A 16,923-nucleotide genomic window follows, 5' to 3' on the forward strand; every position below is an offset into this window, starting at 1 on the left:
GTATTGCGTACGTATTTATTATGATAATGGCCCCGATTCCTGCAGACACCTCCTAATTTTACTTTAAGTTACACCTGTCATTTTTTTATCCGCCGAAAAGGGACGGCAAGGAAAGGGAAGCACAAATCGAAAACAACCGTCTAAAAATTTTACATTGGCCAAAAACCCGACAGAATTAAGTTGACAGTACACGTCAAACGGTTTACATACCAGCGACATACCTTTTTGATTCGCCCGGGTTATTCATTCATTTACTCATTCTTCCTAAAATTAAGAGCTGTCAATCATCCGTGCCTTTCCTTTTCGGAGGATAAGAAAATGACAGGTATAACTTAAAGTAAAATTAGGTGTCTGCAGGAATCGGGGCCATTGGCCCTTGGACGCCTACATGGCCCAGTAGTTGAGCGTTAGGCTCACGATCCTGAGGTCCCGACTTCAAATCCCGGTGGAAGAAAAATTACTTTGTGATCCATAATTCGGTTAGGACATTACAGACTGATCACCTGATTGTCCAAAAGTAAAATGATCCGTGATTCGGAAGACACGTAATCGAACTAGGGTTCACAAAGTGATTTTTGTGATTTGTCCCCACCGGGATTCGAACCCGGCACCACCGGATCGTGAGCACAACGCTCAACCACTGGACCACGGGGGCCGTTATTAGCAATTATAGTAGTTTACTAACATTCTAATATTACGGCGAAAAATTTTCCTAACGTAAATAATACTATTTTTGAATGCGCGATAAAAAAATATGGCAGCCACGCGCCTGGTCGAAATTGGAATACGGCGGGACTGTACTAAAATGGCCACATCGAAGCAATTCATCTAAGAAAGCAACATTCTATTAATAATATACATTCTAAGATACATTCTATTATTTTTTTAATTGCTCTAGAGCAATAAGGCCGCCCAAATTGTACTGTATTCATGTGTTATGTCTGATTGTTGAAATTTTAGTTCTGTGCAATAAAGTATATTTGATTTGATTTGATTCTAATTTGACATTTGCGCACATAAAAGTAAGTGCGCAATGCAAACAAATGTCAAATAGCAATATTGCTTTCTTAGATGAATTTCTTCGATGTGGCCATTTTAACCCCCCTGTACATATTCTTTTATATCATCTTTTGTTTTATTGCGAAAGCGATATATAAAGCGAAAGTTGATTATAGGGCTGGCAGAGGAAGACCTAGAAGGACTTACATTGACCAAATTGGAGATGTCCTTAGAAAAGGTTTAGTACGATCTACATTGAACCGGCGTGCGTGTATGAAGCGATTGATGAATGTGAAGGAAGCAAAAGAAGTGTGTCAGGATCGAAGCAAATGGAATTCTATAGTCTACTTACCCCGGTGGGAAATAGGCGTGAGTTTATGTATGTATGTATGTTTTATTTTTAATATCTTTATTCAGTAGGTAACATAGTTACATATTAGGTATGTGTTTCTATAGTGTCAACGAATTCTGTAACATTAGGAATTAGTCTATTAATAATAACATATTTATACAGTGTGACGTAACGAAAACTTTGAGGGATGATTCATACCGTGATTCTGAGTTTATATCAAGTAGAATTTTCCGTCGCAAAACTCATGGAAATGTTGCTTCTTTAATTATTTTCAGTTCTCATGAGCTGAATTTTTCCCCTCAGTATTCGGTATTCATTAAAATCCTATGTATGGTATATTTACCTATGATATATAAATATACAGCCACCGTGGTCTAGTGGTAAGAGCGTTAGGCTCATGATGTGGAGGTCCAGATTCGATTCCCGATGGGGACATTGTCGAAATCACTTTGTAAGACTGACCTTTGTTTGGTAAGGACTTTTCAGGCTTGAATCATCTGATTGTCCGAAATAGTAAGACGATTCCGTGCTTCGGAGGGCAAGTTAAGCCGCTGGTCCCGGCTATTAGCCGTAAAAACGCCTCCACCAACCCGCATTGGAGCAGCGTGGTGGAGTATGCTCCATACCCCCTCCGGTTGATTGAGGAGAGGCCTGTGCCCAACAGTGGGACGTATACAGGCTGGTTATGTATATAAATAACAAGTACGGCACTCCATCATGGTCACCCTACAAGGGCCAGACCTCTGACACGTGGTTATCATTTCCAAAATTACGCAAACTGATAACGTAATCTGCTTTGGAAATAAATATTAAAAATTTGACGCGACACGAGTAAGATAACATCTGTACTTTGCACTTTCTATCACATTTTGATGTTGTACAGTCATGAGCAATATTTGAACCAGGGTTCTAAAGTGGGTACACGATAGGGATATAGGGAGGATAGGGTGGCTAGGGTGCGACAGGTCGCACCACCATATTTGACATTTAATGAGACTTACGGTTGAATTTCTCAAAAAAGTTAATTCGACATGGTTTCAAAGTGTATACATATTAGTTAAGCGAGGAGCTCGGTGGCGCAGCGGTTAACGCGCTCGGTCTGCGATTGTTGAAGTTAAGCAACTTTCGCAAAGGCCGGTCATAGGATGGGTGACCACAAAAAAAAAGTTTTCACCTCGAGCTTCTCCGTGCTTCGGAAGGCACGTTAAGCCGTTGGTCCCGGCTGCATTAGCAGTCGTTAATAACCACCAATCCGCACTGGGCCCGCGTGGTGGTTTAAGGCCCGATCTCCCTATCCATCCATAGGGAAGGCCCGTGCCCCAGCTGTGGGGACGTTAATGGGCTGGTGATGATGATGACATATTAGTACTCGCAACCGTACCTTTGTACATATTTTTGTTTTGTAGCTTGCTAGGTTAAAAACCGTGGTAGCACAGTTGGTACAACGCAAAAATCACTTTGTGATCCCTAATTTGGTTAGGACATTACAGGCTGAGCACCTGATTGTCCAAAAAGTAAGATGATCCGTGCTTCGTACACGTTAAGCCGTTGGTCCTGGTTACTACTTACTGATGTAAGTAAGTAGTCGTTACATGAGCCATGTCAGGGGCCTTTGGCGGCTCTATAGTAACCCTGACACCACGGTTGATGAGGTTGGTAATCCACCTCACAACCCACACGAGAGAAATAGTGACTTCAAGAATACAGGATATTTAATGAGGTAATTGAAGATTCGAGAACCGACTAAGCGACCTCGTGGGACAACCCAGCTTCTCAGCCTAGATATAAAGTGAAACTTATTTCTAAGAAATACAATAAAAACTGGCCCCAATCACAGCTGCAGTCTATTGTCTAGATTTTCTGATGTATTTCTAGACCGATCAGTGAGGCTAAAGATGCCACATCGAAGGAATTCATCTAAAAAAGCAATAATACCTACAATTTGACGTTTGCGCAATGTGGCCTGCTTTGACGTGGCCTTTTTAAACCCCTAGCTTTTCAAAATGGTGGATTAACAATCGTGGCTTCTTCATGGTACATAAATCTTCAAAGCAATTCATCTAAAAACAGCAATATTGCAATTTGACATTTGCGCATGTAAAAGTGAGTGCGCAATGCACACAAATGTCAAATAACCGCCTGCGAAACGAACCAATAAGGCTGCCAAATTACTGAAATTTTATTCAATATAAACGGAGTGTTCGTGACATCGTAACGAGACTATGATTCTGAGATGATATCAAGTGGAATTTTCCGTCGCAAAATTCATGTATTTTTGTGTTTCATGGTCTGAATCATTCACCAAAGCTTATGTTACGTTGTCACTTACACCCATACGTATACATATGGCTATCTGAAAGCGTGTACATAGTGTAAGTGGTTTAGATGAATTGCTTTGAAGGTTCACATACGATGAAGAAGCCACGATTGTTAATCCACCATCTTGAAAACCTGGGGGTTTAAAAAGGCCATATCAAAGCAATCCACCAAAAAAAAAAGCATTATTGCTTTTTGACACATGTGTGACAATCGCTTCATACACACACGCCGGTTCAAAGTAAACCTTTTCTAATTAAAGCACATAGTAACGGATATGAGACTCCCGCTATTTCGACACTGCAAGTGCCATCGGGAGTCTCATATCTCCATTTAAACGCGGTAAGAACCCGTTACTATGTGCTTTAATTATGATAATGGCCCCGATTCCTGCAGACACCGCCTAATTTTATTTTAAGTTATATCCGTAATTTTCATATCCGTCGAAAAGGAAAGGGACGGATGATTCACAGCTCTTCATTTTAGGAAGAATGAGTAAATGAATGAATAACCCGGGCGAATCAAAAGGTACGTCGCTGGTATGCAATCCGTTTGACGTGCTGTCTACTTAACTGTGTCGGGTTATTGACGGATGTAAAATTTTTAGACGGTTGGTTTAGATTTGTGCTTAAAATTGACGTGTGTTCCATAAATTTTATGCTTGTCGATTACCCGTCCCTTTCCTTTTCGGCGGATAAGAAAATGACAGATATAACTTAAAATTAGATGGTATTTACAGGAATTAGCACCAATAAACGCGTAAACTTAAAACAATGTATAAACCTTTTCTAAGCGTTTCTCGGAAATGTTTTCCTCACGACGTTTTCCTTCACAGCTTTAGTAGCAACACTGGAAACTCAAAACCGATTTCAATGAGTTAGAAAATCTTATACTCGCGACGTGCATGAATAGGCAAGTATTCTCATACGATTGATGTTTTTACATACGTTTTGAAATACTCAGTCACGCTACGCCAGTGGGATTTGATAAACATTAGTTATTTTCTTTCATAATGTTGGGTATGGCAGAAGAAGCATGAAAGTAGGATCAATGCCGTAGAAATGAGGTCTTTGCGTAGCATCTGCGGTGTGAAGTTGAGTGATAGAGTGAGAAACAGTGTGATAAGACAGAGATGTGGTGTAAAAGACGATATAGTGACTTGGATTGAGAAGGGAATGTTAGGTTGGTTTGGACACGTAGAGCGGATGAAGGATAATAGGATTGCAAAAGCGGTAGGTATATAAAGCGAAAGTTGATGGTAGGGCTGGCAGAGGAAGACCGAGAAGGACTTACGATGACCAAATTGGAGATGTCCTTAGAAAAGGTTCAATACGATCTACTCTGAACCGGCGTGCGTGTATGAAGCGATTGATGAATGTGGAGGAAGCAAGAGAAGTGTGTCAGGATCGAAGCAAATGGAATTCTATAGTCTCTGCTTACCCCGGTGGGAAATAGGCGTGAGTTTATGTATGTATGTTGCTTCATTCTTCTTCTATCGTGTGGGTTGTGAGGTGGATTACCAACCTCATCAACCCTGGTGTCAGGGTTATTATTGAGCAGCCAAAGGCCCCTGACATGACTCATGTAACGACTACGTACTTACATCAGTAAGTAGTAACCGGGACCAACGGCTTAACGTGCCTTCCGAAGCACGGATCGTCTTACTTTCCGACAATCAGGTGATCAGCCTGTAATGTCCTAACCAAACTAGGGATCACAAAGTGATTTTTGTGATATGTCCCCACCGGGATTCGAACCCAGGACCTCCGGATCGTGAGCCCAACGCTTAACCACTGGACCACGGAGGCCGTTATTTGTTTCATTAAGAATCTTTTCACTCTAAGCCCGCCTATTATGCTTACTTTTTATTTAATTGCACGTTCAGCTGTCTTCCCGGGCATGTCGTAAAAACCGACAGAGGGATTGTGCCCTCTAACATGATGGACTAATGTTATGGGCGATAGGCTGATCCCTTATCACCATAAGGTTCATCATATCCAGCTTACGACATCGTATCAACAGTGGCTGCAAGTTGTCTTTGATTACTTGTGGCTCTGACCACCCCATTAGGGATAACGGGCGTGAGTTTATCTATGTATGTATGTATAATTTATTTACTTGTACACAATATAACACAGAAAAAACATACAAAGAAAACAGACAGTACAGGTAAGCTTATCTCTAAGAAAGAGATTTCTTCCAGCTGACCTACGTAGTACCTACGTACTTCATCATCCCCCTAGCATTATCCCAGCTAACAGTATCAGTATCCGCTTACCTAACCTGAAGATTTGACACGGTTTTTTACAGAAGCGACTGCCTGTCTGACCTTCCAACCCGAAGGGAAAACCAGCCCAATACAGATTAGGTCACATACATCCGGAAATGTATTTCTCGGGAATGTGGGTTTCCTCACGATGTTTTCCTTCACTGCTGAGCACGTGATAATCATTTATGATCCAGACATGAATTCAAAACAAATTGGACATTGGTTTAGGCCTGTGCTGGATTCGAACCTGCGACTAGGAGGGAGATATTTCTCTCTCGAGAGAGTATATTGGCCCCGATTCCTGCAGACACCGCTTAATTTTATTTAAAGTTATATCCGTCATTTTCATATCCGTCAAAAAAGAAAGGGATGGATGATTCACAGCTCTTAATTTTAGGAAGAATGAGTAAATGAACGAATAACCCGGGCGAATCAAAAGGTACGTCCCTGGTATGCAATCCGTTTGACGTGCTGTCTACTAACTGTGTCGGGTTATTGACGGATGTAAAATTTTTAGACGGTTGGTTTAGATTTGTGCTTAAAATTGACGTGTGTTCCATAAATTTTATGCTTGTCGATTACCCGTCCCTTTCCTTTTCGGCGGATAAGAAAATGACAGATATAACTTAAAATAAAATTAGATGGTATTTACAGGAATTAGCACCAATGTATACTTTTACGGTGCCCTTACACCTCCTCTCAGACGACGCCCTGAGCCGAGGTTCGCGCCCAACTGGGCACCCTCAGGCCTGGTGTCTTAAACGTTGTACCGGGTGAGAGCCCTCAGCGCTACCCATTCGTCCAGCCAAGTAGTTAATGCCATCTGTGGCAAATCTACAATAAGTTTGTAATTGTTTTTAGTGTTGTGTTTGTATGTGCAATAAAGCGTTTTTACAATACAATACAAATGCACTTTATTGCACCAAAATAAAAAGAAATAATTACAAAAAGTCTCTTAACTAAGTACTGTGTAATGGCGGCCTTATCGCTCAAAGCGATAAGCGTAGCGTTTTTGTATTGTATTTTTAATTCAAAAAAAGAAAAACATATTTGTGGATAATTTAATTATAAGAACTATACTATGTACTAACTATAGAGAACCGGAGAGGAAATATGATTGGCCACCTGATACGACACGATTCATTTATAACAAACATTATAGAAGGAAAAATTGAAGGGAAGAGAGGAAGGGGTAGACCTAGGCGAACATTTATGAAACAAATAAAAGAGAAGGTGCAGGTCGTGTCGTATCAGGAGGTGAAAGTTTTGGCGGGAATAAGAGAGTAATGGCGATTACCCCACCGACAAGAGCGCAGCTCTTAAATAGAGAGAGAGACTGACTATGTGACATGCAAAAAAAAATAAAAAATACTCCGCTGCGTGGTGTAGAGGTGTTAAAATAAATAAATAAATTATGCCGACGCGACGCTGCGCATAGTCAGATTCGCTAGCATAAAACACGGTTACTTAGTATAATGTTTTATACTGTCTGTCTCTGTTAGATCGGCTCGCACACACAACTAACCCGCACTTGTGTGGGTACCCACAATGCAACGCAGGGACGACCAACCGCTTGTAATCGAGGGCCGCTTCTATTTCTAAATACTTTTAGGGCGGTATTGGCCCCGATTCCTGTAGACACCTCCTATTTTTTTATTTTTTTTTTATTATTATTATTTTTTTACTTTTAAGTTATACCTGTCAGTTTCTTATCCACCGAAAAGGAAAGGGACGGATGACTGACAGCTCTTAATTTTAAAAAGAATGAGTAAATGAATGAAGGTCAGGTGAGTGGTCAGCTTATGACCGCATAAGCTGACCACTACATCCCAATTTGGGTAGACCTTCCTTCATTCATTCATCCAACCGGCATAAAACTGATAGCTTTAAGTCTAAGTTCTTCTTCTCGTGTAGGTTGTGATGTAGAATACCAACCTCATCAACCTCGGTATCAGGGTTATTATAAAGCCGCCAAAGGCCCCTGACATGGCTCATGCAACGATCACTCATTTAGGTACATCAGTAAGTAGTAACCGGGACCAACGGCTTAACGTGCCTTCCGAGGCACGGATCATCTTACTTCCGGACAATCAGGTGATCAGCAATTTTTGTTTGTTGGATTGTAATAAATTTATGTAACATGCTTTTGTGTACTGTATTCACAAATAAAGATTTTGATTTGATTTGATTCGTCCCCACCGGGATTCGAACCCGGGGCCTCCGGATCGTGAGCCCAATGCTCCACTGGACCACGGAGGCCGTTAAGTTCGATGAATAATAACCTCGCGAAATGCCTAGCACACTGCGGCCCGCAGCTTGGTAGCCGCTAAGTTGTTGCATTTTGAAGAATTTACACTCACACAAACACACATACACAGACGCGGGGTGAAACTCTGGAGTCGTGTTTCTGCGACTATTCGAGTTTCTTATCAATATTATTGTCGTTTTCAGAAAACACTAGCTCCGCCGCGCCGCTACTCTTGCTAGACTAGACAGTAAAGCAGAAATCAGAATCATTTAACGTAATTGGGTATTTAAATAATAAATAAATAAAAAGCATTTATTTCAGGCGATGCCCATAAAAAAGTTACACACAGACAACGTAATTACATTACACACGGACAAAAAAAAACACACCAATTAAGAAAAACAAACAATTAAAAGAATTAAAAGGCCACGTGGATCGCATTCCAGTGCCTCCAAAAAAGGCAATCTGGCTTATCTGATAATGCCTACAGAATGCCGTTCGGGCTACATCTCACTCTGCACATCAGGGAAGCGATTCGTTTGCGAATGATGGCGTGAAAGCCATCAACACGCGCCGCCGCAAACATCCCTGACGCGCTACAGTACCTAGGAAGACCCACGAGAATCCTGAAAGCATTATTATACTGGACGCGCAGAGTTGATGGCACGCTGCTTATAGTTGACCCACAGGCTACAGGCAGGCGGTATTTGACTGGGTCAAATATAAACTGCCTCTATGGTCCAGTGGTTGGAAAATGGAAAGAGCAACCTGTGACGTCATAGAAAATCGGCCTCCGTGGTCCAGTGGTTGAGCGTTGGGCTCACGATCCGGAGGTCCTGGGTTCGATTCCCGGTGGGGACATATCGCACAAATTATTTTGTGATCCCTAGTTTGGTTAGGACATTACAGGCCGATCACCTGATTGTCTGAAAGTAAGACGATCCGTGCTTCGGAAGGCACGTTAAACTGTTGGTCCCGGTTACTACTTACTGATGTAAGTACGTAGTCGTTATATGAGTCATGTCAGGGGCCTTTGGTGGCTCAATAGTAACCCTGACACCAGGGTTGATGAGGTTGGTAATTCATCTCACAATCCACACGATAGAAGAAGAATAGAAAAAGTGACAAAATGTCGTACTTATTATTAAATTTTTCTTTATTAAAATTCATAAATACTTGAAATAGAAACATGAAAACGTTTTTGTCACCTTTAAATCTGTCTTTATTTAGTAATCAGAATTTTATAATTATCTTTTTATCTTATTTAAGAGTTTTAATAAAGAAAACCTTTTCTTTAATCTGTTCCATGTAAGCTCTTCTTGGTCTTCCCCTTCCTCTCTTTCCTTCTAGCTTTCCTTCAAGGTTAACGTCGTGTCTTATAGGGAAGTCAAGGAATTGGCCTTTGATAGACTGGAATGGAAAATGCTACACCGACAAGAGCGTGGCTCTTAAATTGATGATGATGAATAAAGAAAAGTGTAGTAGTTTGCTGCAGTAGTTTAGGCGGATGAGACGTTCGTTATGTAAAAATTGACGATTCAAAGTGTAACTATTTTTTTTACCAACTGAATAAAAATATTTTTGAAAATAATAAGTGCGACATTAGGGTGCTTTTACATACAAATTCCAGAGTAATTTGCGTTTCGACGTTTAGTAAAAAGTAACTGATTTGACTAGTTTGTAACTACGCTATTGTCCGTCCCTTTCTTATTGGCCGATAAGAAAATAACAGGTGTAATTTAAAATACATACATACATACATAAACTCACGCCCGTTATCCCTAATGGGGTGGGCAGAGCCACAAGTAATCAAAGACAACTTGCAGCCACTGTTGATACGATGTCGTAAGCTGGATATGATGAACCTTATGGTGATAAGGGATCAGCCTATCGCCCATAACATTAGTGCATCATGTTAGAGGACACAATCCCTCTGTCGGTTTTTACGACATACCCGGGAAGACAAGCAGCAAATATATTTTTGCAGATAATTTAAAATAAACTTAGGTAATGTCTACAGGAATCAGGGCCATTGGCTTCTATTTCTAGATTAGCTTTTTGACTGACTTCACAAAAGCAAGAGGTTTAATATAATGTATCTTTCATAATACGTACATACACATACATAAACTCACGCCTGTTTCCCACCGGGATAAGCAGAGAATATAGAATTCAATTTGCTTCGATCCTGACACACTTCTCTTGCTTCCTCCGCATTCATCAATCGCTTCATACACGCACGCCGCCGGTTCAGAGTAGATCGTATTAAACCTTTTCTAAGAACATCTCCAATTTGGTCATCGTAAGTTCTTCTTTCGTAATGTGTGTAAAGTATGTTTATTATGTTGTAATGTATCTGTTTGTATTTTTCGGCCTCGGTGGTCCAGTGGTTGAGCGTTGGGCTCACGATCCGGAGGTCCTGGGTTCGATTCCCGGTCACATCACAAAAATTACTCTGTGGTCCCTAGTTTGGTTAGGACATTGAAGGCTGATCACCTGATTGTCCAGAAGTAAGATGATCCGTGCTTCGGAAGGCACGTTAAGGCGTTGGTCCCGGTTACTACTTACTGATGTAAGTACGTAGTCGTTATATGAGTCATGTCAGGGGCCTTTGGCGGCTCAATAGTAACCCTGACACCAGGGTTGATGAGGTTGGTAATTCACCTCACAACCCACACGATAGAAGAGAAGAATGTATCTTTGAGTCGGGCGAATACGTTGTTACAGGCTAGGAACTCAGCCGTTCCCAGACTTTATCTGAGCACTAGATCTTGGTTAGAAACCGCTACGCTACCGGTTCTTGCCATCTACAATTCAATGCAAAAAGTTGCAGCATGCAGTCGTGTGCGCCAGGGTCGCTGCACTGTGCGCCAACCTAACAGTGCTAGGTTACAATATTATTATGTTGGTATAACAACTAAACTTACTAGAAGCTCACTGGCAAAGGCTAGATTGCGTAAGCGCCGAAACGCCTTTCAGTTTAAAGAGCTTTATTCTCATAAAAAAAAAAACTATACATAGTCACTTACCACTGGAAAGAGTTGAAGAAAAAAGATCAATAATGAAGACTATAGAGAACCGGATAGGAAATATGATTGGCCACCTGATACGACACGATTAATTTATAACAAACATCATAGAAGGAAAAATTTAAGGGAAGAGAGGAAGGGGTAGACCTAGGATAACATTTATGAAACAAATAAAAGAAAAGGTGCAGGTCGTGTCGTATCGGGAGGTGAAGGGTTTGGCGGGAAGAAGAGAGGAATGGCGATTACTCCACCGACAAAAGCGCAGCTCTTAAATAAAGAGAGTCACTTACCATGAGAACTAAATATTTTAACAAACATAGGTTAATTTATACATTGTTTTAGGTTTACGCCGTTATCATAATTAAAATACATGATCATGGCACTTGCAACTGTGTCGAAATATCGGGAGTCTCATATCCCTGATTTAAACGCAGTAAGAACCCGTTATTATATGTTTTAATAGGTTAATTTGTCCTGTTGAACAGGCGGAGAGGGTCTTTTCAAGAAATAGCAGTTTAAAGTTTTTGTTTTTAATTATTTTTTTATCACATTTATCTAATGAGAGATTTTCCAGGCTATTCAACATTTGTTTTTAGGCCTCTACGTGTTGGCTTCGGCCCCACGCACGCCTTCCAAAAGTCCGGGACTCCATACTCCCGAGATATGGAAATGATATACATAATAATATAAGTTCATCATCATCAGCTTTTTAACGTCCCCACTGCTGGGGCACGGGCCTTCCCTATGGATGGATAGGGAGATCGGGCCTTAAACCACCACGCGGGCCCAGTGCGGATTGATGGTTATTAACGACTGCTAATGCAGCCGGGACCAACGGCTTAACGTGCCTTCCGAAGCACGGAGGAGCTCGAGATGAAAACTTTTTTTTTGTGGTCACCCATCCTATGACCGGCCTTTGCGAAAGTTGCTTTACTTCAACAATCGCAGACCGAGCGCGTTAACCGCTGCGCCACCGAGCTCCTCACTTTGTGCTCGATTTGTGCTCGGTTAATGGCAGTAGGCTTGCTCCTTATTACATGGGACTTAACATAGCTGGCGAGGAGCGGGTGTATACAGGGTGTTAGTGACATCGTAACGAATACTGAGGGGGATGTTTCAGACTATGATTCTGAGTTGATATCAAGTGAAAATTTTCAAGTTTAAATTATTTTCAATTCTATAGTTTTGCGATGGAAAATTCCACTTGATATTAACTCAGAATATTGAGCTGAATTATCCCTCTCAGTATTTGTTACGATGTAACTTACTCCCCATGCAAGTACATACAGGTAGCCATACAAGTAGGTATGGGTGTTAGTGACATCGTAACGAATACTGAAGGGAATGATTCAGACCATAGAAATAGAAATGTTTTATTGCGACCATGTGTTCGACAAATTGTGGTGTTATAAAAATACAGAAGTAAGTATTATAGTATCAACATGGACCCGGTAAGGGCACTGCAACTGGTAGAGTTCATGATTCTGAGTTGATATCAGGTGGAATTTCCTGTCGGAAAATTCATGAATATATTTGTACTTTTTAAATTATTTTCCGTTCCCCACGTTTGCGATGGAAAATTCCACTTGATATTAACTCAGAATATTGAGCTGAATCATCCCCCTCAGTATTCGTTACGATGTCACTAACACCCTGTATACTGTACAACTCTTCAGGAGATAGAGGCGTGGGGTTATGTTATATTATTATACAGATAGAGAGAGAGAGAGAGAGAAAATGTTGATAATGATGATAGACATGACAAGTCATTCACCTCCCCTATAAGGTACTTTCGTAGTTTGTCGAAAACATTTTAAACTAATTTCATAACCATAACACGACGATAACGGAATAGATAAGAGCATTCTGTTGCAATTACAAAATATTTTCTGTACTAGTAACATACACGCACTTTTTTGTAAAGACTTTTTGAAGATTTGCCGCAGATGGTACTACTTGGCCGGACAAATGGGGAGCGCTGAAGACTCTCACCCGGTGCAACGTTTAAGACAACAGGCCTGAAGGTGCCCAGTTGGGCGCGAACCTCGGCTCAGGGCGTCGTCTGAGGGCATTGCAGGCTGATCACCTGATTGTCCGAAAGTAAGATGATCCGTACTTCGTGCTCGTTAAGCCGTTGGTCCCGGTTACTACTTACTGATGTAAGTAAGTAGTCGTTACATTGAGGAGCTCGGTGGCGCAGCGGTAAACGCGCTCGGTCTGCGATTGTTGAAATTAAGCAACTTTCGCAAAGGCCGGTCACAGGATGGGTGACCAAAAAAAAAAGTTTTCATCTCGAGCTCCTCCGTGCTTCGGAAGGCACGTTAAGCCGTTGGTCCCGGCTGCATTAGCAGTCGTTAATAACCATCAATCCGCACTGGGCTCGCGTGATGGTTTAAGGCCCGATCTCTCTATTCATCCATAGGGAAGGCCCGTGCCCCAGCAGTGGGGACGTTAATGGGCTGATGATGATGATGATGATGAGTCGTTACATGAGCCATGTCAGGGGCCTTTGGCGGCTCAATAATAACCCTGACACCAGGGTTGATGGGGTCGGTACTCCACCTCACAACCATAGCGGAAGAAACGGAACTTATTTTTTTTTTTTACAAAGGAACCTAGCCTCTTTTTTAGTTTCAATAAAAACTTCATGGCTGAATGGTTTACATTTGAGTCCGATTCAAGGATTTTGTAACAATGACTTTGATGTTGATAGAAGTATAGGAACTAATTAATGTACAGACATGAGCAATATAATGTACCCACTTTAGGACTCTGTCGCACTAACATATTTGACATTTAGTGAGACTTGCAGTTCAATTTGTCAAAAAAGTTAATGTGACAAGGTACCGAAGTGTATACTTAATCCTTGTGACCATACCCATGTACCTATTTAGTTCATCTTGTGCTGGATGTAAGTACCTCTGTCTACCAATTAGGATATAGTAGAGTTTATGTGTTATGTTAAGTATAAGTTCTGTCGGAAACATAGGATTGTATGCTGGCTATATTTTTGTGTCTTTTGACTGAAATACAAGTATTTATATACTTAGTCGGCTATGGTACCTACTCAATTATATTCATGTCAATTATGCTTAACTTAAGGAAAACTATGTACCGATATTTTTGTCAATAAATATTATTATTATGTTAAGACATACATAACATAAACAGCCTATCTACATCCCACTGCTGGGCACTGAGTTATGGAGCATACTCCACCACGCTGCTCCAATGTGGGTTGGTGGGCAAAAACATCATAGAAGGGAAGCTACAAGGAAAGAGAGGAAGGGGAAGACCAAGAAGAGCTTACATCGAACAGATTAAAGAAAAGGTGAATGTTGTGTCTTACAAGAAAGTGAAAGAATTGGTCTTTGCTAGACAAAAGTGGAGAATGCTACACCAACAAGAGCGTGGCTCTTAAATTTGCATTAGCAGTCGTTTATAACCACCAATCCGCACTGGGCCCGCATGGTGGTTTAAGGCCCGATCTCCCTATCCATCCATAGGGAGGGCCCGTGCCCCAGCAGTGGGGACGTTAATGGGCTGATGATGATGATAATTAATAAAAAACTGATAGAGGGATTGTGTCCTCTAACATGATGGACTAATGTTATGGGTTGTGTTAATAAGCTAATTGCTTATCACCATAAGATTTATCATATTCAGCTTACGACATTGTATCAACAGTGGATGCAAATTGTCTTTGATTATTTGTGGTTCTGCTTACCCCCTTAGGGATTACGGGCGTGAGTTTACATATGTATGTATGTTAGAATTAATATGCTTAAGATGACCAAAACATTTCTCCTAGAATTATTACATGCCACTTAAAAATTGCTGGCGAGTAGGTTTACACATACACATATACACCTCTGCCTAACCCTTTAGGGATATAGACGTGATACTATGGTATGTTAGATAAACCATTAATTTTTCATCTGACAAAGTTATGTTAAAATATGATTTTAGCTTAATTAACTTCATATGTACTTGTTTCATATTTTATGGTAGTAATTGTTAATTATTTTTTTATGTATAACTTATAAAAAAGTACTTTATTGTGTAATTTCTATTGCTGCTAATAAAAAAGAAAAGGGATTGAGTAAAAACCTTGCTTATTTAGAAAGTAAAAAGGGGCAATTGGAAACCAGAATAACAGTCTATATATACCTAGATTATTTTAAACAGTAATGCTTACAATTCACTCACAAAATATTTAGTTTAGATAACAAACGACTGTCGACAACAGCTAGTTACCGTATTAGGGCAGTTTAAAGGTCATTTCGCCCTTTCAAACAGTTTTAGAAGGTTCTCAATTACTTACAAGGAAGTTGCAACTATTTCAGCTGTCACTCGGGTTCCGTGGTCTTCTGGACACTTCTGGGCGCCTGGTACACCCAGAACATCCTCATAGGCACAATCGGCATCCGCAAAAACACAATTACTATCGAGTACTTTCACAAAACTGAATGTTTACCACTCCAAACTATCCAAACAAAATTTGTAATAAAAACACTGAGTACCACACGATATATCACAGGATTTAACGTATAACAGTCACAGAACACTCCGCAAGGCGCTAACCCATATTCGGACACCGTATTACTGTGTAATCAACGGAATTATTACCAATTTACCGAACCGAGGCCTCGACTGCAAACTCAAGAAAACTGAATACCTTTTTCGAAAGCTAGAAACGCCGCGAACGAGAAAACGTACAAAATAGTTACGCGCGCTAAATAGGAAAATCGATAAGGCCGTTTAACGCTCGCCGAGACGAAACTAGAATAATAATTTATCAAAAAATGTAATAAAAACGACATTATTTCTTGTGACGGTTCCGAGCTGTCAGAATTTTCTATTACAATACTGCTAATACGAAAATGTAACAAATGACCCTCAATTAGCAGGGTTGCGTGACTTTTTAATTTAGCCGGTTAATCTTTGCCGGTCGTGCAAATGTCAACCCTATCGCGGCCGTATCGACGGCCGCATACGACTTTCCTATTTCGCGCTAGTCGCGAAAAATACGAAACGGATACGAATTTGTTTGTAAAACTTACGACTGGCAATAATCAGTCGATTGGAAAATTCCAAATAATAAGTAGCGAACGGGCACGCGGTGTCCGCAGACAGAAACGCGAGACACTGTTTTCGAAACAACGTTGGCTCGACGTCATTTTTGGCGTATTTTGAGTTGGATCGTGAACGGGAAAACTCGAAAGCGTTCGGTTGCGAGAACGAGAGAGAATATTGTTTTGTACAATCGAAACTCAACTTTATTGCTTGGCCGTCTTCATACTGAAATGTTTTATTTTCGTATCATATTCTGAGAAAGTGAGTGAAGCCGTACTATTTTGAAGTTTTTTTCTATAATACGTATAGATAGGCTAGAGAGTGGTGTTTTCTATGTATATTTCGTGTCTGTGTGGGTTACTCTCCGTATGTGTAGTTATCGTATGAATTTGTTTGCCTAGTGTGCGTTTTTGTATGACTTTATATAAAAATTGTATAGTCATAGCTCCGGCTTACTGGAATCAATAATCTAAAAATTCATTTCATATTTTTCGAGCAAGTCACGGCCTTGTTCTTTCAACATTATTGGTACCTATCTATGTTTTTTACTTGCACTTAGAACTTTGATTTACAAGATTTCTAATAAGAATTTGCGCAACTAGTCATTTTGTAATTCATAATAATTTAGACAAAC

General features: G+C 40.6%; 1 protein-coding gene across 7 annotated transcripts in view; it reads right to left on the reverse strand.

The window, feature by feature from the left end:
- The window catches only part of LOC126378855 (uncharacterized), a 57,240-nt gene extending 40,852 nt beyond the window's left edge, over positions 1 to 16,388 (reverse strand). For 2 of the 7 annotated variants that reach the window (XM_050027323.1, XM_050027324.1), the window contains exon 1: positions 15,538 to 16,253. The gene's annotated coding sequence lies outside the window, so the exon portion shown is untranslated. Of the gene's footprint in view, positions 1 to 15,537; positions 16,254 to 16,276 lie in introns of those variants that run through there. The other 5 variants (XM_050027322.1, XM_050027319.1, XM_050027321.1 and 2 more) reach the window with 5 other exon arrangements.
- Between the last annotated feature and the right edge of the window lie 535 nt (positions 16,389 to 16,923).

This window comes from Pectinophora gossypiella, chromosome 27 (genome assembly GCF_024362695.1).
Source record: "Pectinophora gossypiella chromosome 27, ilPecGoss1.1, whole genome shotgun sequence".
In the NCBI taxonomy this organism is placed as follows: domain Eukaryota; kingdom Metazoa; phylum Arthropoda; class Insecta; order Lepidoptera; family Gelechiidae; genus Pectinophora; species Pectinophora gossypiella.